This window comes from Dermacentor silvarum, chromosome 10, assembly GCF_013339745.2.
Source record: "Dermacentor silvarum isolate Dsil-2018 chromosome 10, BIME_Dsil_1.4, whole genome shotgun sequence".
Lineage (NCBI taxonomy): Eukaryota > Metazoa > Arthropoda > Arachnida > Ixodida > Ixodidae > Dermacentor > Dermacentor silvarum.
Window position 1 is genome coordinate 94648900 of NC_051163.1, and position 22009 is coordinate 94670908.

Below are 22009 nucleotides of genomic sequence, written 5' to 3' on the forward strand. Positions count from 1 at the left end.
GCCAATAATGAAAAAGTTGGGTAATTAAACTTAAATATATATGAGTGAGTTATGGGGAAAACAAAAAATGGCCTGTAAACAAAAAAGGGCAGTGCGAATCGTATGAGTTTGGTTCAATTCGCTTCAGACACGCCTTTCATTTTTAAAATTGGCTCAAGTTGCGTGGGACACCCTGTATATGTATACAGCAAGAGCAGTTTTATTGGACTGTGGTGCTTTATATGCACCTATCTTAAAGCACAAAGATGTCTTTGCATATCGCCTGTGTTGATATGAAGCGACTGCAGCTGGTGAGAAATGTGCACGCACACGGCGCTGGCTTCGTCCTTTGGGAAACCATCCCATTATTTCACAATGTAGTGATGGTGAAGGCCTTTAAACCAATGTCTGTACTTGAGTTTTAATTACCTTTCAACTACTGTTGCTAACAGAAATGGTGCCTTCTGGTAAGCAAGATGCCTGTGAATGTTGCAAGGCACAGTGTCAGGCAACCTTTCATAATCTTCAACATCGGTTGTAGAAAGCTGCTATCTAGTTTGTATACATGAAATCAACAGCAAAGCAACCTAGACCGACTAAAGGCTGGCTGATCTAAAGGTCTACACAGTCTGTGCTGCTAATAGCAGGCAGGTCGCATTGATGTTGTTGTTACCTTAGTATATTGTGTGTGTACATAACCTTCCTTTGAAAAATATGTTTCGTCACTTTTCATTAAGTTTACCTTGTCAGGATATGCATAACCACTTAAATTGCTTGGTCTTCAAATAAAAGAAGTGAGCACTTTTTGCATAGTAACTTGTATTCACATGAAACGTGTAGTGTTATTGACCCATAGAAGAGTAAACGATAGTGAAATTATTTAAGCAAAATGTCCGAACTGACAAATTGGACTGTGCAACACAGTAGCATAGGGCATTTCCAAAGACTTTCTTGATAGCCTAGTTCCGACAAAGTATTCTAGAACAAACCTATTGGAAAAGGAAAGGAGACAGACACAGCACTGACTTGTGACGAAACATTTTATTTTGTGTGTGGCAAAGTATATGCACGGAAAGGATGAAGTTCAAGAACACGAACAAGAACACAATGTCGGTTGAATGTGGGATAGGAGTGAAATGTCTAAACCAAGGCAGCAAGCTAACCTTGAAATGATTAACAGAACAGGAATACTAGGGGAGCTGTTGTATCCTTAAGTGCAACAACCACTCGAATGTTGGAGTGTCTTTTCAACGTCCCAGTAATTTCCACGGTTGTCATTCTAAACGGGCAAATGCATCTCCAGTCATTTACCAGAAGACGCGAATTTTCTACAAAATTAAAACCTACTAATGCTAGTTCTTTCTAGGTCACTGAAGCAAAATAGCATTTGGTCCTTTCAGAATTGAAGTAACCTTCCAATCACTCCCATCATGAAATAGTTCAGTTGTCTACCTTGAGCAAGACAGTTATTAGCTGGTATAATGTCAGGATTTGTCTATCGTTTACCGCTGATGACCTGCTGATCCTGGTGATAATTTAGCTAGATTGCTGTTGCAACCACTCACAAAGCGTGAACAGGAAACTAATTATTGCATTGTTCCAGGCATCAGTTCCGCAAAAGGCCACGTGTGGACTTCTGGGCAGTGCCATTAGATGGCGTATTCAGAAAGAAGTGTGGGAGGAGCCTGGTTGCCGCATGCCGCGTTTCTTAGCGTTCACAGGCACCTTTGCCATTGTCACGGTGTAGATCTTTTTACCGTACTAGGTTCTTTAACGTGGTCAAAACAGACCGATTTAGGAAATTAAATATGACGCGTATGTTCTCTGTCGCACAATCACAAACAATGCTATATATCAATTCGATGACATATAACTGCTCACAAACGTAAATATGGAACACCTTTAAGTATGGAGTCTCTAAACAGTCTGCAAACAACTGAATCAAAAGATTAATGTTCACACATCCCCTTCTGGTTCGGTGTGAGGCTTCGGACGAGGTCACGGCTGGAATTTTGCAGGCGAGAGGGCTGAGGTACCTCTGCTGGAGTCGAGAGGCGACAAGATGTGGCACGACGGGAGAGGAACATGAACCTGGAGAGAAGGCCACGAGCGCAGAAGTGGTCGGTGCTCCGGTGGACGGCCCGCAGATGAACACCAGCTACAGACGTTGAGGCGTAGGCTCAGAAAAACCAGACACAGGCAGGAGCCCGGACCCACGGGCTCACGGGCTGCTTATTTAGCCGTGGCTGCCTTCTTCGCTCACTTTCCTCTCTCACAATGGCACCTCTCCATAATTCCACGCTCACGCCACGAGGTTCTCTGGAGATTCTTTTTCTTTCGCCTTTTCTGGATGTCAATGCACGGTCATGCTCGCGCCTTCATCGTCGTCTTCGCCTTCGTTGCAATGCAGCACGTGCACCCCATAACAGCCACACATTTCAGAGGTCCAGGCACAGGCTTCCGGGCAGTGGCACTACATGGCAGCAAGTGTGCTTACAGAAGAGCGAAAGAGGAGTACCGCTGCAATACACGCCTGATACAAAGCTTGTTTCGACGGTGGCAATACGTTGTGTCGCTATGCTGATTCAATGCTTACACATTACCATCGACAGTCATTGTGAGATTGGTTCTGTAGCAATTGTTACACTCTCCGCTTTCTTCCATGCCACCTCACACTTTTACAACACAGTCCAGCTTTTTTGGAGAAACTCTTTATTCCATGCCTTCCCTAGCACACATGTGCAGATGCACATGGACAAATAACAACTGTAGCAGACAATCTGAAATCTTAGGCAAAAGTCTACCACTTGTTCAAGAAACATTTACATGTCTTGAATTTGTGTGATTATATTTACGTGATCTTGATAAAGAAATTTACAGAAGAATAAAATTGGGTTGGAGTGCATACGCCAGGCATTGGCAAATCGTAACTGGGAGCTTACCACTGTCGTTTAAAAAAAAGTGTACAATCGTTGCATTCTACCGGTGCTAACATATGGGGCAGAAACTTGGAGGTTAACAAAGAAGCTCGAGAACAAGTTAAAGACCGCACAAATAGTGATGTAACGAAAAATGTTGACCTAACATTGAGACAGTAAGAGAGCGGTGTGGATCAGTGAGGAAACGGGGATAGCCAATATTCTAGATGACATTAACAGAAAGAAATGGAGTATTTATCTTTTTGTGAATTTTAAATCGGGCGAAGCGTGGGAAGTGCTCACCATCGTGTGTCCGTCGAGCTTGCCTCCGCTCATCCTTTCCACTCGCTCAGCGATATCACAAGTCAGATCCCGCCTGGTCTTCTGCTTCGATTGTCGTTCCAAGTGTGAAGATATGAAAGATAAGACAGAGAAGCTTGATCAGGCGTGCAGCAACGGAAGACGCAGGAAACAAGGGGTGCGATCTTGTACGCGTTCCAAAATGGAACGGAGGCGGTCCGTTCCATCGAGCCGCACACGATTGGTCAATTTGATCGTCACGGTTCAATTTGACCAATCGTGTGCGGCTCAATGGAACGGACCGCCTCCGTTCCACTTTGGAACGCGTACAAGATCGCGCCCCAGAGCCCCTATTCTGGACATTCCGCCATTTTCTTCGAATCGTGACGTAGGCGCAACGCTTACAAAATGGCGCTGATGGATCCGTTTTGCTTTCGTAACGTCACGCAAATTTGACGTTTCGCCTAAGAAACTGTAATGTAGGCATGAAACTTAGCATTCTTGATAAAGGAAGACAGTTTTCCTCCCCAGTAAAAATAAAGCAGCTAGCTCAAAACGTACGATTATTCCATAAAAATCGTTTCTCGCTTCCGCCGTGTCCATGCGCACAAGCTGTCGTCTGTTTCATTCGCTAGGATGCGTGTCTTCGGGGAATAGAATGAGTCATTGTATATTGGCGCCCACGCGCTTGCTTTCTTTACCTTGAGACAACATACGTGACCTGCCAGTGATGATCAGCGTACGCTCTAGGCCGCGTTATCGCTATCCCGTGAAACGCGTGACTCAGCTCGACTCGTCTGGCTGAAAAGCGGCCGAATATCATCGATAGCGTTACGCGCGCCACAGGTATCCGCTTGCGCGGCGCAACCGTCGGCACTACCATCGCTTGTGCACTTCACTGCTCACTCGCACCGCGAGAGGATGAAGTCCCTATATAAGAAAAAGTACCGCCATCTACTCTTTCTTCCGTCGTCTCCTCTCCTAAAGCGCTTGTTTTTTCCTTTACTTTTTGCTTGCGAAAGCAAGTCGATGGTGGCGCACAAAGAAAGTCCACGTTGAAGCTTTCAGGACGGGCGCCGGCGACTGTCCTCTTCAGGACGGGCGCCGGCGAAAGTCCTCTGCGCAGCCGCAGCTGCCGCAGGCGACAGCGGCTGCGCAGAGGACTTTCAACCTGGCTCTGAGGTGGAAAAAAACAACAAAATATAAATAACTGAAAGCGCCCGCTATCATCGTCCAATCGGATATACAGGGGAGAGCGAAGCGGCATTGATCAAAGGATGACGGTACTTTTCTTATATAGGGACTTTACGAGAGCAAACTTCAAGGCGCCGCCTTACGTACATTTCTTTTTAATAATTAAAAAATCCGCCGTTGTCATAGCCTTTGATATCCTGAACAGCCATTAATTTGATTACGATACAAACGCAGTAGTGAAAAGTGCAAAAAGTCGCAGACAGTTTGCTACTTTGAACCAATATTATTTCAAATAAACGTGTTTTTAATAAAAATGGTAGTTCAAAACACAAATGCCAACACCATCCGAGAGCGATGCAAATGCAATGAGTACGCGTTGTAAACAAAAGATTTTCATGGCCCCAAATGACACGGAAAATGCGGCGATACGCATGCCTCTCAACTGACATTGCATATGACCGCTCATTACCATATATCGCGCGGCTCGTCGCACAACAAATTATGGCGGAAAATCTCTGCAATGGCGGCCCAGCGCAACGTCACGCCACATCAAATTGACGTTTACGAAACAGCCCTTCCTGTGATGCTCCTTCAAGGGATATTCCTTCAGCCAATCAGCAAGCTGACATGCCGGCTATCTTGGAACACCACCACATATTCGCTAAATTGCCGATTCATTGCACGGGCGCCTGCACGCTACCCTCCACTTTATTTTTAAAGCGCCAAAGTCGCAATATAGGGGCCAAGGACCACAAAAAAGTATTAGTCGATAAAATTTGCAGCTCCACGTCACGTTTCGTCATTCTGATGAAAACGCAAAATTCCAATTTGCAAAACTTCCATTTCCCGGCACAAATGTCAAAACACGTGAACTGTGGACAGCCAATGGGACAGCCAAGATGGCGGATAATGGCGGCCGTGCAGCCGCCATGCGTGTCGAGAATAGAGCCTCAGGTCGACCAAGCATTCGACGAAGACGGCTAAATCGGGATATCACATGTGTTGCGCGGCTCTGTGGTATTGGAAGACCGGGAATTCCAGTTCTGCGCAGATTTTCAGGTTTCATAATGACCACGGGTAAGCACAAGTATATTTCAGTCTATTTTCCGAGGAGGTATTCATTTTCAATGAGTAAACCACTTTTGTGCAAGCCTGAGTGGACTGACATAACAACAGTGTCGCTCGACTCATTCGTCATGACGGCAGCCCATCTGCTGCCGGTGAAATACTTGTTATAAAGTGCTTGAGTGCGTGCTTTTGGGCTATACATTTTGTTCACTATTCGTCGACATGCACAGTCAAGGTTGAAAAAAAAAGAAACGAAAGAAAGACGCAGCCGTGGTGGTCAATAATTTGCGCATTGGTTTGGATCTTCTGGAATCTGTTTTAACTCATGCACAAATTTCCGTTGTGAATGAAAATTGCTTCTGTAGATTGTCACTTTCGCACTGCGTGGAGGTCAGTCTTTTTCCAGTACCGAATGCGTGAATAAAAACAAAAGCGCTCAACTTTTACTTGTTGAGTTTTGGCTGGCCGAGAAATCGGCTAGTTTTAGTTGATCCACTTCACAACACACAAACAAAATTAACGATTGTAATTGGTGGAGGTGCCGGGGTCTCCTGTAGTCCTGGAATTGCGCAGCCGGATCCTCCCTGCCATCATGACCTCCGCAAGCGCCACGAGCTTACCACCACCTGCTCCCCAGTCCTCCGTATGCCCCGGCACACTCCGTCAGCGGGGCCCTCCCATCTTTAGCGGTGCTGATGTCCACGACGTTGATGACTGGCTATCATCATACGAACGCGTAAGTCTTAACAAATGGGATGACACCACGAAATTGACCACCGACCCTTTTTACCTCACCGGAATTGCCCACTTGTGGTTTCGCAACCACGAAAGCGAAGTCCCAAGCTGGACTGTGTTCAAGACAAAGTTCAGCGAGGTCTTCGGCCACCCTGCTGTTCAAAAGCTTCGTGCCGAACAGCGTCTGCAGTCGCGCTCTCAGCAGCTTGGTGAGATCTTTACGAGCGACATCGAAGATGTCATCGATCTCTGCAAACGCGTCGATGCATCCATGACTGAGGGCATATATGCCAATCAAGCATATACTGAAGGGCATCGATGAGGACGCGTTTCAGATGCTGATTTCAAAGAGCCCCTCTACTATTGTCCAAGTTATTGAACTCTGCCAAAGCTATGACGAGCTCCGCCATCAGCGCCTCCTCACCCACCGTCCTGTTCCCCATCAGGAATCGTTGTCCTGCTTGACCTGTCCTTTTGACGATTACAACCTCCTCTCGCAGATCAAGGCTTTCGTCCGGGAAGCAGTTGCTCGCCAGCTCTCCCTTATCTCCAACCCGCCGGAGTCCAGTTCGTCCCTTAGTCCGACCCTACGACACACCTTATAGAAGAACAAGTGTCCGACGTCCTTCCTCTGGAGCGGGCGCCTCAACTGACTTACGCCGACGCCGTCGCACGACCACGCCCACCGACGTTCCGGGCTCCGCCTCCGATGCCTAGCCCTGTTTTTACCCCGCACCTCCACCAATTATGACAAGGAAGTCAAGCACGGCTGTGGACGACACGAAGGACGCCGACAGGAAGACAACAGCGTAGGTTTTGCCAGGCGCACCAGAAACAGCGTCGATTCCGAGCCCCACTTCAGTAACGCTGGCGATCCAGCTGCGGAGCTCTACACGACGCACTTCTTCCTTACACGATTGATGGTGCCAGGAAGTTATTTTCTTTATACTACCCCCCACTATATCTGCGGACTAGTTGAAGTGTAGCCCTAAACGCAACCGCAAGTTAGGACTTTCAAAGCGACTACTTTCACGAAATGACGAAATTTAATATATTAACAGCGAATATTGGTAATTAACAACGGTTCGCTATATAAACATTCTTCATTATAATTGCTTGGTACTGGTGCATACGAGCAATGTCCGAGGGGTTTAGAAAATGAATAGCAGCTTGCAAGATAAATCTGGTAGGAAGAAAGCGCTTCCTAATAGACGACCCACTTCAGCGGGTTGTGCTTCGCGATTTGGTCAATATCGCCGCACGGCCACGGAGTTGCAACAGAGCACGAACACAGTCCGCTTGCATGCGATGTGGGAAAGCAGGGCTTCAGCGGCAACCCTCCTCCTCCCGGCAGCACGCCCTCTCCCTCTACCTTCTGACCTCATTAGTGACGTCATGGAGGCATTGTTTTGTTTGTGAAATATTTTCAGTAGATATCCGGCAACCGCCAGTTGTGGAAGCAGCGCTGCCGCCGCGTATCGACTAAAACCCCTATATATAAAGAGTAGCGCCATTCTTAGACCTTGCCGCCACCGCGCTCACCTCGGCGTTTCCTTCTCGCCGCCTCGTGTCGCCCCAGCTTCCTCCGCTCCCCCATTGGCCAATCCGTGCCACGTGGAAGCATGGGTTGCGCTTTTGTGTATTTTTTTTTCTTTCCAGCGCGCTCCGACCGCCATTCTCGGGCCTGTGCGACAAAAGTGTTGTACGCAAAAACGGATCAAACGTCTTCGGTACAAGAACTACGTTGTGATGACATGCTGCTGCGCCTTAAGTTGCCGCAACCGACAAGACGAGGGCAAGAGGCTTTTTTTGTTTGCCATCCGGCGAGCGCGAACGCTTGCTGCACACTTGGTATTTGCGCCGTCTCGCATCGTCGCGTTGGTACTTAGAAAACGGCATTATTAAAGCCAGCTACTAACTGACGAAGCAAAATCGCGCCTCAAAAACTTCTCCGCAGGGCGTAATCGAAGTTTTCCGCGGATTTCCTCTGGTAGCACGTTAGCTGTCTTCTGCCACGGCAGGCCCGACGTAGGCGGCGCCACTGTCGATATCGCGCCTCGATCTCGCTGGCCGCGCCGCGTGCGACAGCGGAACGGAGGAGGAGGCAAGTGGTTGGCGCTACTTTTTATATATAGGTGTTTTAGTATCAGCATAGGACCGAGCGTCCCATGGGAAGTATAGGGAGTTTCCGGCCTTGGTCTATAGAGCAAGAAATTCAACAAGAGGGGACACTCAGCAAAAACTGGCAACAGGAAACACGTCACCATATGTCACGCTATAGTATTGATGCTAAACTTTAGCTGCCGCGAGCATGGAAAAAAAGAAAGTGAAATTAAGTTAAGAGACAGTTGATTTATTTTTTAAGTTTTTTGACGCGAAAACTAAAACGTTTTGCATACAAATGAACTTAAAATTTGCGGCTTGTCTTTCTTGCCTTACCTAGCGACTGGCCAATGACGCGGCAGATGCAGGCGTCATCCAAGGTCGATCCACATAGGTCGCGAAGCTTCGGGCGAAAAGCGATTCAGAACCAATTGTCACCGACATCAGCAAGGGTGGTTATGGGAGCAGCAATTGAAGAGCGACTATGTTTGGAGGGAATAAACACTGGGAAAGAAAAAAGCGTTTTTTAATTAATGCGAGACGCAGTTAGATTCATTCAACGAAAATAAAATTCCTAATCCATTTTATATACACATGGCGAGAAAAGAAGATACCACTCTATTTTACTTGATCATTATCGATAAATACCGTGAGAGCGCCCGCAAGGTAAATACAACTGGTAGCGAAGCTTCCATAGAAGTCCATACGTTCAGAAAATGGCGGTTCATCGGCGGTTCATGGGGATTAGCGCCATCTGTGTGAGGAGGGAACACTTCCGGCGGAAGAAAAATTATGTGACGCCATATCCGTTAAAAACAGGAGTGACTTCATTTTGTTATCAAAGGCACGAAATTTGTTTTCGGGGACCTGCCATTAGAGCTGTATATATTCAAGTGCCCCGGAATTCGACGTGATGGGCGTTTCGAGCTTTCAGCGCGGAAACCGATACAGGAAAAGTTCAGCGATACGGGTGATAATGAAAAAAGGTAAAAAAGAAGATAACTGCCGCGACAGGCGATTCTTTACAGTAATTAAGGTTGCGTGTTGCAGTTTGATCAAGGTATAGATGGTGCTATCGACACCGTAGTCTGATGGTATACATACTGCGCCATACACACGGATGCTTTCGTTTAACACGTCTACTCTTGTTATTTGCACGCGTTGTCGGCGGTACATGCCAGGTGCGGACCTTAATGTTTCGCCGTTTCTTTATTAGGTCCTTTGTTACTTAGGGGGGATTACCTACCCGTTGCCCTGCTGCCTTACCTCCCACTTTAATTGCTGCTTCTGAGATCAATCCAGTTACGGTTTCATTCATGACCTCTATGTTGTCATTATCTTCCTGTTCTAAAGCTACATACTTGTTTGCGAGCATAAGCCTGAATAGGTCTGCTTTTACCCTTAGTGCTTCTAGGTTGGCCTGTACATTATTCACTTTATTCTTTCTCTCTACAAACTGAGAGAAATCCTAGACTTCTACACCCTACACTATGCTGGGATCGGCATAGAGTATGAATTGTATTTCATTCCTTGTCTCTCCATTAGGGCTTTTCCAGGTCTACTTCCTGTTGCCACGCTTCTTGAAAAAGGTATTCATAATTCAGAGCCTATTCCTTTCCGCTAATTCTACGAACATCTCTCCTCGAGTGTTCCTAGGATCCATGCCGTAGTTTCCAATTGCTTGCTCGCCAGCCTGCTTTTTCCCCCTTTTGCATTGAAGTCGCCCATGAGTACAGTATACTGAGTTTGCATCTTTCTCATTGCTAATTCAACATCTTCATAAAACTATTCTATTTCTTCATCATCGTGACAGGAGGTTGGGGCGTAGGCTTGTACAACCTTCATTCTACACCTCCTATACAGCTTTATTACGAAGACTGCTACCTTCTCAATATAGCTGTAGAATTCGTCTATGTTGCCCGCTATGTCCTTATGCACTAGAAATCCTACTCCGAATTCGCTCCTATCTGGAAGACCCCTGTAGCAGAGGACGTGGCCATTAGTCAGCACTGTATAAGCCTCATCAGTTCTTCTCACCTCACTAAGCCCAATATTATCCCACGCAACAGGCAATTCCCGATAATTCTTCAAACAGCCCTGCTAAGCTAGCCTTACTCGATAGGGTGCACGTGTTGAACGTTTCCAGGTACAGTTTCCATTGGCGGCCTGTCCGGACTCAGATTCTTAGAACCCTCTGCCGTGTCGCAGGTTTCACCGCCACCTTGGTCAGTGCTCCGCAGCCGCTGGGGACTAAGGGCCATGGGTAAATTGTAGGAGTCATATGGGAGGTAGTGGCCGAATGCTGCCCCAGGGAGGCCAATTCCCTTTCCCATCGAAGTAATAGTGATGAGCATTACTAAGGCTTTCGCCTTAAGGCCTTTTAGGCCTAGCTAAAGGGACTCCCCAGGACTCATGAAATGAATGTCATTACATGCGTGTCACACGAGTCATGAAACAGCCCCCTCAGTATTGGTGCTTTTATAGTCGTTTCGTTAACTTTGTTGGCGCCCCGCACAGTGCTTCGCATAACATCGATTCCCACAGGGCCTAGGATCTGCCGTTTTTTTTTCTGACGATGTGTCGTAACATTAAGGCGGTAGTAGAAAAATGCAGCGACTTTTTGACACTCTTTTGGCGTTTTGGCGGTGGGCTCCAGTTTCGGATACTATTGCGATTACGGATATTAAGGACTTAGGATAAAACGGGAGTTCTTTGTCGGCTCACCAGGGTCTGTTGTTGACTGTGTGTGTCTGTGTGTGCAGCGAAAATAGGCACTGTTTTATTCATTGCAACGCGGTGCCTGTTGCCGCGTGGAACCAAACCCTTGCTAATTTTGTGCATTGCGTCGCCTACCAAGCTCACGCTATCAATGCCGGGTCGAGCGAGTTCCCTGAAGGACCATTCATACCCGCTCCGCTCGTGACCGCGTGCACAGTTATGGCGAGGGTTTTGTTGAGTGAACGCGGCAATGGGGAACTACATTCTTTTCTGCAAGCAACACGCACTTCGGGCCTCCGCGAGATTTTACTGGATGTAAAACACTTCGCACTGCAACTAGCCGATGATGATGTGTAGTGCGCGACACGGTGCGGTGGTGCGCGACGGTGATATTTGTGGTGTGCGACACGGTGCGGTGGCTGGAGACAAAAAGCAGACGACGAGTAGTGCGCGCGCCGAGGCGAATTCCATGCTGATGGAAAACGACGACGCCGAAGACCGTCGGGCGCGTGAACACGCGCCGCAAGAAAGAAAACAAAGAAAAAGGCATCCAATCGCACAAGACCACGGAGCTTCAAGCAGCCAATGAACGAATGACAAATCGGCCAGAGCAACAGAAAAAGCGAGCCGCGCTGGCAGTAGGGAGGAGTTCCAGAAGCGGCACCAGGAGAAGGTCGGCCACCGGATCGGGGGTTGAAGACGGCCGTCGGGTTCCGGACCCGAGCCACCAGGACTTCAACCGACCGGGGCCTCCTGCCAACCCATTCCTGGGCGTCGCCACTCCATCCGTTCGGGAACTGCTGCCCGAGGCCGGTGAGCGTCTACGCCCGTGGGCAGAACGAGAGCTGTCGGGCTATGGGCCCGAGCTCCGCGACCAGCTGCCCTGCCAGAACGTCGCCACCGTCAACCCGTGCTGCCAAGCCGACTTCCTTCCTGGGCATCGTCACTCTGCCCGATAGTCAACTGCTACTGCCCGAGGCCGGTGAGCGTCGGCGCCCGTGGGCAGAACGTGAGCTGTCGGGCTACGATCCCGAGTGCCACGACCAGCTGCCTAGCCAGAACGCCACTGCTGTCTTCCCGTGCTGCCGAGCCGCCTGTCTTCTCCCTCCGAGCCAGAGCTGCCACGCTCTGGCAGCCTGTACGACGGTCCGATACAGCGACCTTTTGGTGAGACCAACACCGCTTCTCTCGTCGTCTCGTCTCCGCTGCTCCTCGTCGAGACTATAGCACGCACACACGCCTGCTTCTTGCCCGAACTTGCTGTCCGAACGTTTTGTGCGGTGATAGTCGTTTTAAGTGTTTGTGTTTATGGGGTAATTTTCGTTTCAGTTTTATTAAAAGTTTGTGTGTTTTTCAACAAACGGCTTTGTCCTCGCTTGGGTTCTGGGAGGCTTCGCCTCATAGAACCGTCAAGAAAAAAAATAATAAACAAAGGAACCTGTCATCACAAATTGGCGTCCGCACGACAGGACAAAGCCGTTTGTTTGGATTCGTTTGCTAATACTAACAGCTTAAATGATGGCTAGCCCACAGGAGATGTTAGCTTTAGCTGAGCGTTTGGGGCTGCAGGGAGCGGAATTAAAGGCGTGGTTAGAAGAGCGGCAGGCGCGAGCTCGAGAAGAACGAGCTGCGGAGCGAGAAGAGAGGGCTGCAGAACGAGAAGCGAAAAAAGATCGTCTTGAGCACGAGGCACGTCTGTTGCAGTTGCGTCTCAAGATCGCGGAGGCGGCAACGGCACGTTCACTGATAGAGATCCGCGAGCTGGAGTTCTATACAAGCTCTATTGAGCAAGCGTTTGACGCGGGCTCCAGACTCAACAGTTCGACATCTCTGTCTAGTGATCGCCCCGACCACCATCACGCTCTCTTATTAGAAGGCACGAAACAAGGCAGCAGAGAAATAAACAGGAAAATAACGAGCCTAGATCCTGAAATTAGCCTCAAGGAGGCTGAGGACAGCTGGGAGAGCAGGGTGCAGGCAACTACCAGTGAAATCGAAGCACCCATGTGCATCTGTGCTGGTAAAAGCACGTTGAATAAACAGGCACAAATGCCTTCAGAAAGACCGATTGACTGGGCAACGGCGCGCAGTGGCAGTGACCTTGAAGAGGACACCACCAGCAAAGGGGTACGCTTGCGAACCAGTGCAGTTGAAAGCACATCGCATAAAGAGGCACAGAGACCTCTAGAAAGCGCGACTATTTGGGCAAAGGTTCGCAAAGCCAATGGCCTCGAAGAGTGCGAGGCGAGCGATGAAATGCTCCCCCACTCTTCCGGTGTACCACTTGAGGTGGTGATGAGTGGCCTTGATAGGTTTGAGGACCACTTAGATGGCTCACCTCGAGAGCCGTTGAGTTTGCCTGCCTGCGTCTCTGAAGACCTGACAGGTCAATGTGCAATAGATATGAGCACAGAAATACTTGAGAAGAAGCCCAATACAGATGATGATGTATGGTGTTTAATGGCGCGAGGGCCAGGTATGGCCAAAGAGCGCCAGGCCAGTGTGTTCATGAGTTGACAATGGAGCAATGAATTGCGAAAGGTAGATGTGTCGTGGCTGTAAAAGGGCCTAAAAAACAATCGTTGTAAAATGCGTAAAATATATATGTAATAAAATTATGGCTATGGCTAATGAGGTGCACTATGAACACGAAAGAACAAATTATAAGATAATTAATATAAACGAAAATATATCACAGACAAAACTTTCAAAAAGCACTACTGCCTTGACAGACCCTTTGAAACGCAAGGGCCTGGAGGCGCGTGCTATGCAAAACTACTATCGCGGCGACATCCTCTGGAGATAGGATGCGCTACGAAACTATTGGGCAAATAACATGCAATGCTACATCGCTCAGAAAATCCAGGACAGCTTTAGTGCTAAAGAGAGGTTTGTCGCCCAGAAACATAGCGGGATGGAGTGGGAGACAGTACCGGTACGCTAGGGGAAAGTGCCTTTTATTGCGATAGCAATTATATGGACACTCCAAAGCAGATTTCTGCCGTCGGCGTCGCCGTCGCCGTCGCCGTGAGGTTCTGTATGACGTCAATGGAGATGAAATCGTCGCCGCGCGCCGCCGAACGCTGTATGTGCGAGTGAAAGGGCGCGAGGGACGCGTGCTTTCACGGGGAGTGAACGCACGGCGGAGAACAAACGCGCGTTCTGTGCCGTGCTCCCTTAAGGGCTGCAGAAGTAGGCGTCTCTTTCCTCCTTTACAATCACCATATATGTAGAGCAAACGCGCCTTCTTCTGACGCACGAAAGGCCGTGGGGGGGGGGGGGGGGGAGGGGGGGGGACGTTCAGCTGCGGCACCAAGTACCTATTTATATCAGAGGCTCCGGCAACAGTCACCAACGCCACACGCATTTTGTGCGAACGCGGGCAAAACGCCGATGGCGTCGACAACAGTTCTGCGTGTTGCCGGTGCTACTGCATGTCCAAGTTTATACAGCTGATAAAGCTACTATCATTACTCCGTATAGCTCTCTACAAATTTGCTATCGCAATTGATGCTTCGCCTTTAAGGTGAAACTGCGACAACTTTTTCTCTCTGTTTCGGCTTCCCTGCACTCCACGAGGACGTGGAGCACGGTAAGCCTCTCTCCACATCTACCACAGGTTGGCACGTCATTTCCAGTTAAGAGGAAATTGTGGGTGCCGTATGTATGTCCTATTCTCATACGAGAGAATAGGACATTTGTTCTTCGTATTTTCGTAACTGGATGCCAGGGACCTATCTGTGGCTTAACTAAATGGAGCTTATTGTTCGTTTCGGCATCCCACAAGCGCTGCCAGTGGCTTCGAAGTTTCTTTCTCAAGTAGGGCTTGAGATCGCTGGCAGGGATAGAAGCGGTAGGGTTAAGGGCTCGCGATGTAGTTGATGTGGCCATTTGATCAGCCAGAACATTGCCCTCGATGCCTCTATGGCCAGGCACCCAGCATATAATAATATGCTGGTTAGACATGTATGCCTTGCACAGAGCAGAATAGAGTTCGATAAGTACAGGGTTTGTGTGTCTATGTAGAGTCATGATGGCTTTTACGACGCTTAGGGAGTCTGTAAATATTATTGATCTTTTGAGTTTCGATTTGCCTATACTCTTCACAGCCGATAAAAGTGCATAGGCCTCAGCCGTAAAAATGCTTGTTTCCGGGTGCAGTACATCGGACTCGGAGAACGATGGGCCGACTACTGCATAAGATACCCCTGCATGTGACTTGGAAGCGTCAGTGTAAAACTGAGTGCATGAAGAGTACTTGAACTGGATTTCTAGAAAATGCGTCCGGATATGTGCCTCTGGAGCGTCTTTTGTGACTTCTACAAACGAAGTATCACACTCTATGAGTTTCCACTGCCACGGTGGCACTGGCTTTGCTGGGGCCATCAAAGTATTTTCAAGTAGTGGGATGTCCATTTCTTCACTAATTTTCCTTACACGTAATGAGAAGGGTTCTCTTGCTGTCGGCCGGTTATTAAAGAGTGTAGCACTGGTCATATCATTTACGGTTGAGAAGGACGGATGTTCCGGGTTTGAATTTGCTTTCAGGAAATAGGTGAGGCTTAAGGATGAACGTTGAATGTCAAGCGACCACACGTCCGCCTCTACATACAGGCTTGCCACAGGACTTGTCCTGAAGGCACCAGTGGCTAGGCGGATGCCTAGATGGTGTACAGGATCCAGCATCCTCAGGGTGCTTGGCGTTGCGGAATGGTACACTATGGCGCCGTAATCTAATCTTGTGAGTATGAGGCTCTTATGCAAATTCAAAAGACACTTTGCGTCACTACCCCAAGCGGTGCGTGACAACACTTTTAGAATATTCATTGTTTTCATGCACTTGTTTCTTACATACCGTATATGTGCCATAAATGTAAGCTTTGTATCTAGAATCACACCTAAAAATTTATGTTCTGTTTTTACGGGCACTCGTTCTCCTTGCAACTCATGTCAGGATCGGGGTGCAGACCCCTCTTTCTGGAGAACAGTACGCAGGTGGTCTTTTGTGGGTTAAGGCTAAACCCATTCTCGTCTGCCCACTTCGACACCTTGTTCAGACCAAGTTGAATCTGCCGCTCACAGACTGCAACATTGCAGGAGGTGAAACCTATCTGTACATCATCGACGTATGTACAATAAAACATGTTTCTTGGGATATACAGACGCAAAGAACTCATTTTTATGATAAAGAGAGTGCAACTGAGCACCCCGCCCTGTGGAACTCCAGTTTGCTGCACAAATGGTCTTGATAAAGCATTTCCCACACGAACGCGGAAAGTGCGATTAGATAAATAACTTTCGACGACATTTAACATGCAACCACGTATACCATCGTGTGAGAGGTCTCTAAGTATTCCAAAACGCCACGTGGTATCCTAGGCTTTGTCTATATCAAGGAATACAGAGAGAAAGAACTGTTTACGGACAAAAGCTTCACGAATTTGCGTCTCAATACGTATCAAATGGTCGACGGTGGATCGACCTTCTCGAAACCCGCATTGGTACGCGTCAAGGAGTTTGTTTGATTCGAGGAAATGGATTAGTCGGCGGTTTATCATTTTTTCGAACAGTTTGCAGAGGCAGCTTGTTAGTGCTATAGGGCGGTAACTCGAAGCAGACGATGGGTCCTTGCCCTGTTTCAGTATAGGAACGACAATGGCCTCTTTCCAGGCAGAGGGGATCTCGCCGGAGGTCCATATAGCATTGTATAGGGAGAGGAGAGTTTTCTTTGTTTCATGGGGAAGGTGTTTCAGCATTTGATAAGCTATGCGGTCAGAGCCTGGGGCAGACTTATTGCAACAACTAAGTGATGCATACAGCTCAGCAATGCAGAAAGGCTGGTTGTATGCCTCGTCTCCGGTACATTTTCTTTCTAGTTTCTGTTTTTCTATTGCAGCCTTGTGCCTTTTAAATGTTTGGGAATAATGAGATGAGCTGGACACACTTTCAAAATGTGCTCCCGGGCAGTTAGCTTGGTCTTCCAGACTGTCGCCTTGTGTGTTTACCAACGGGAGTGAATAAGTTTGTAGCCCTTTTATCTTATTTACTTTCTTCCAGACTCTGCCCTCGTCTGTATACGAGTTGATGCCTGATAAAAACTTCTCCCAACTCTCTCTTCTGGCTTGTCGGCGCGTTCTTCTGCCCTCCGATTTTATTTTCTTAAAATTAACGAGATTCTCCGCAGTTGGGGAGTCGCGTAGCAACCCCCACGCTTTATTCTGTTTCCTACGAGCCTTCCGACATTCGTCGTTCCGCCATGGGACACGGCGTTTGCAGGTCGCACCACTCCTTTCTGGTATACATTCAGAAGCGGCACCGATTATGAAAGATGTAAAATACTCAACAGCAGCATCAATTCCCAGCGAAGATATGTCAGGCCACGCGATACCACTTGTAAGAGTTTGGAATTTCTTCCAATCTGCCGTATCAAACTTCCATCGGGGAGCCTGTGGTGAAGGTTCGTTTTGTAGTGGTGATCTCAGCAGTATGGGGAAGTGGTCACTCCCGTAAGGATTTTTTATAACTTCCCATTTAAGTTCTGGAAATATAGACGGGGAAGCTACACTGAGATCAATGGAAGAAAATGTTTTGTTTGCGAGATTGTAGTAGGTGGGTTCCTTCTTATTCAGGAGACACGCACCAGAGGAGAAAATAAATTGTTCGATTAGGCGTCCTCGCGCATCCATACGCGTGTCGCCCCACAAGCTGCTGTGTGCATTGAAATCGCCAAGAACGAGGTAAGGTTCTGGTAATTCATCTATAAATGACTGAAATTCATGCTTGTGTAAATGATAATGTGGGGGTATGTAGAGCGAGCAAATGGTTACGAGTTTACCAAGAAGTACAGCACGAACGGTTACTGCCTCAAGTGCCGTATTCAGTGGAAGTTGCTGACAGGCTACACTTCTGTCGAGTATGATGGCCACACCACCAGATGATGTGGCAGAATCCTCGCGATCTTTTCGGAAAACAATATTCTGACGTAGGAATTTGGTGTTCCTGGAGTTTAGGTGTGTTTCTTGAACACACAGCACCTTTGGATTAAATTTATTGATAAGTTCTTGGATGTCATCTAGGTTGTGGAGTAGTCCCCTAACATTCCACTGGATTATTGTGTTCATGTTAGAGGAAAATAAAAGGTGCTGTGTGTTTCAAGGGAAGTGTACAGCCTATTTTACAGAGCCTTTTCCAGGCGATGTAACTGGTGTCTTGTCTTTTTTGGAGCGTTCTTGGGAGAGTCGTCTCTCGCTAGGCACTCCGTGTGCCATCTGAGAAGGAGTTGTGTCCATTGCCTCTTGCGAGACGTTGGACACTCGCTCTAGCGAGCGATGAGTACGTCGGTTTGGCTTCGCCTCGGAAGACGAAGCCTTTGTCCCCACCAGTGCGGAGGTTGACGGTACTTCCTTAGCCTCCGTGCTATCCTGGCTGCTGCCAGAGCTAGCAGAGGCCACTGGTGTGGCCAAGTTCGGTGATGGCAAGGCAGCCTTGGCTGCTCCCACCATAGGGGCGGCTGCCACAGCCGGCGGCTCGCTGCGCGCAGGCCGGGCAGGTGGCGGAAGCCGGTGCGACGCTGCCCCCTGACGCGTCGCCTCGGCATATGTTGTGTTGTGGAATGGCAAGCATCTTTTACGTGCTTCCTTGAACGAGATGTTCTCACGCACTTTGAGAGTGATAATTTCTTTTTCTTTTTTCCAGTTGTGACAGGATCTGGAGTAAGCTGGATGTTCACCATCATAGTTTACACAGTGCGGTGTCGCTTCACAGTTATCTGATGCGTGACCTTGGGTTCCACATTTCGCACATGTCAGTCTACCACGGCAGCTCTGCGAGCCGTGGCCAAATCTGTGACATTGGAAGCATCTTCTGGGATTAGGAATGTATGGCCTGACAGCTATCTTCATATATCCGGTCTCTATGGTTTGTGGCAGATCGCAAGTGGCAAAGGTCTGGATGAGGTGTTTTGTGGGAATTTCTTTATTGTCTCTTCTGATAACGATGCGCTGTACGTTTGTTACGTTTTGTTCTTTCCAGCCTTCCAATAGTTCGGTTTCGGACAAGTCGATGAGATCTGCATCAGACACTACTCCACGTGCTGTGTTCATAGACCGATGCGGTGAAACGGTAATAGGTATGTCGCCAAATGCCACAAGCTTGTTTATTTTACTGTGCTGTTCTTTATCACGGATCTCAAGGAGGAGGTCCCCGCTCGCCATTTTGGTAACCTTATAACCAGGGCCAAGGGCTTCAGTCAGGCCTTTTGCGACTAGAAAAGGTGATACGGCTCTAGCTGGTTTTTCTGTTTTTTCGCTGTGAACAACTTGGAAACGGGGAAAGATTTCTCTCGGTTTGAATAGGCTTATTAGTTCTTCGTTGCGTCCCCTCTTGTGAGGGTGACGATCTAGTAAACGGGGAAATGCAGGCGTTCCCATATTATTTTCGTTTATTTCGGCGGCAATGACGGCCACCCACCACGGAGCCCAACTAGGGGACGCTGCAGCACTTAACATGTAAGGCTGCAGACGCCAGCCGTGCATTGCTGCTATAACCCAATATAAAATACCCAAGAGAGGGCACATACACAGGGTTAACCCAAGCCACCTATGAAAATGTAGAAGCAACAGAAGAGAGGAGATGATAGGATAGTAAAAGAAAGGAGACAGGAAAGCAAAAGTTTGGAGAGGGGGATAGGAAAAGGCGACCACCGATTTCCCCCGGGTGGGTCAGTCCGGGGGTGCCGTCTACGTCAAGCAGAGGCCAAAGGAGTGTGTTGCCTCTGCCAAGGGGCCATAAAGGTCCAAACACCCGGCTTCGGCTCAACTCCCAGGATCCCCTTTTCCCCGGACACGGCTAAGCCGCGCACGGCTACACGTGGGAGGGTCCGACCCTCTTGTGCTCGGGTACGTGTTGTCGCAACACACCAAACGTCTGCTTGCGCAGACGCCCCTGCGGGGGAAGCCCAATACAGAGCTCCTTGGCAAAATCTAATAAAGACTCAAATAGAGAGACTCGTGACTTGCGCAGCAAGTCACCAGTCGTGTTAGCAGAAGCCGAAAGCATTTCCTTGGAGATGCCGGGAACGCGTTTCGCCAATAGATCAGAGCAACTATCGAACGTACCCGAACCAGTCCCTAAGACATTGCATGCAGTTACCGGGTAATGAATCCAGCGCCAATGATGTCCTGGGCAAGATCAACAAACTAGTTGAGAACCTGAGTCGGATAATTCAGGGGCCCCCCTCAAGTATGCATTTCGCAAGGGGCAAGAAATTGGCTCCGGTGTGGTCTTCTCGAACGCAGAAAAGACGTGCGGTTCGTCTCATTTGGGACGCAGTAGCCTAAGAATCAGATTGAACAGCCGGTCGCCATCCTGAGATCTGTGACCCTGGACCGAATAGAAACATTTGACTGTATTGCTATTTTGTTTGGGCCTGTGTTACCAAAAATCATGTGTGTGTTACGTGTTGCATGCATTATGAACCTTCTTTGGGACACGGAAGTGCACTGTGTTTGAACTAAGATTAGGTGAACATTAAGTGATAGTGGTGTGAACTTGTCGCGCACTAGCGGCACTTTTTCCTGTGGAAAAACTTGTCCCATAAAGGGGCTTATGTGAGGTGTAATGCGCGACACGGTGCGGTGGCGCGCGACGGTGATATTTGTGGTGTGGGACACGGTGCGGTGGTGGGAGCCAAAGAGCAGACGACGAGTAGTGCGCGCGCCGAGGCGAATTCCATGCTGATGGAAAACGGCGACGCCGAAGACCGTCGGGCGCGTGAACACGCGCCGCAAGAAACAAAACAAAGAAAAAGGCATCCAATCGCAAAAGACCACGGAGCTTCAAGCAGCCAATGAACGAATGACAAATCGGCCAGAGCAACAGAAAAATCGAGCCGCGCTGGCAGTAGGGAGGAGTTCCAGAAGCGGCACCACGAGAAGGTCGGCCACCGGATCGGGGGTTGAAGACGGCCGTCGGGTTCCGGACCCGAGCCACCAGGACTTCAACCGACCGGGGCCTCCTGCCAACCCATTCCTGGGCGTCGCCACTCCATCCGTTCGGGAACTGCTGCCCGAGGCCGGTGAGCGTCTACGCCCGTGGGCAGAACGAGAGCTGTCGGGCTACGGGCCCGAGCTCCACGACGAGCTGACTGACTGCCCGGCCAGAACGCTGCCGCCGTCAACACGTGCTGCCAAGCCGCCTGCCTTCCTGGGCAACGTCATTCTGCCCGATAGTCAACTGCTACTGCCCGAGGCCGGTGATCTGCGCCCGTGGGCAGAACGTGAGCTGTCGGGCTACGCGCCCGAGTGCCACGAGTGGCCTGGCCAGAACGCCACCGCCGCCTGCCCGTGCTGCCGAGCCGCCTGTCTTCTCCCTCCGAGCCAGAGCTGCCACGCTCTGGCGGCCTGTACGACGGTCCGATAAAGCGACCTTATGGTGAGACCAACACCGCTTCTCTCGTCGTCTCGTCTCCGCTGTTCCGCGTCAAGACTATAGCACGCACACACGCCTGCTTCCTGTCCGAACATGCTGTCCGACCGTTTTGTACCGCGATAGTCGATTTGAGTGTTTGTGTTTATGGGGTAATTTTCGTTTCAGTTTTATTAAAAGTTTGTGTGTTTTTCAACAAACGGCTTTGTCCTCGCTTGGGTTCTGGGAGGCTTCGCCTCAGAGAACCGTCAAGAAAAAAAAATAATAAACAAAGGAACCTCTCATCGCAAATACCTACCCGGCTATAGGTAGGCTCCGCTTGCCTCCTTGAAGCTCTCGGGTTCAGGGATAGCAGGGGAAAAGTTAACATGTCCACAACAGAAATTAGTAAAGCCTATTGGATATTTGGAGCGAGAAAGATAGGAAGATCGCCAAAATTTGAGGGAACAAAGTTCCAATTAGGGTTCTGAAACCTTCATGCAGGAAATTTTACGTTTGTAAAAGATAAAAAAGACAGGTACGACAGGTAACAATATTAAAAAAGCTTGGTGGCGCAACGAACCACTTCG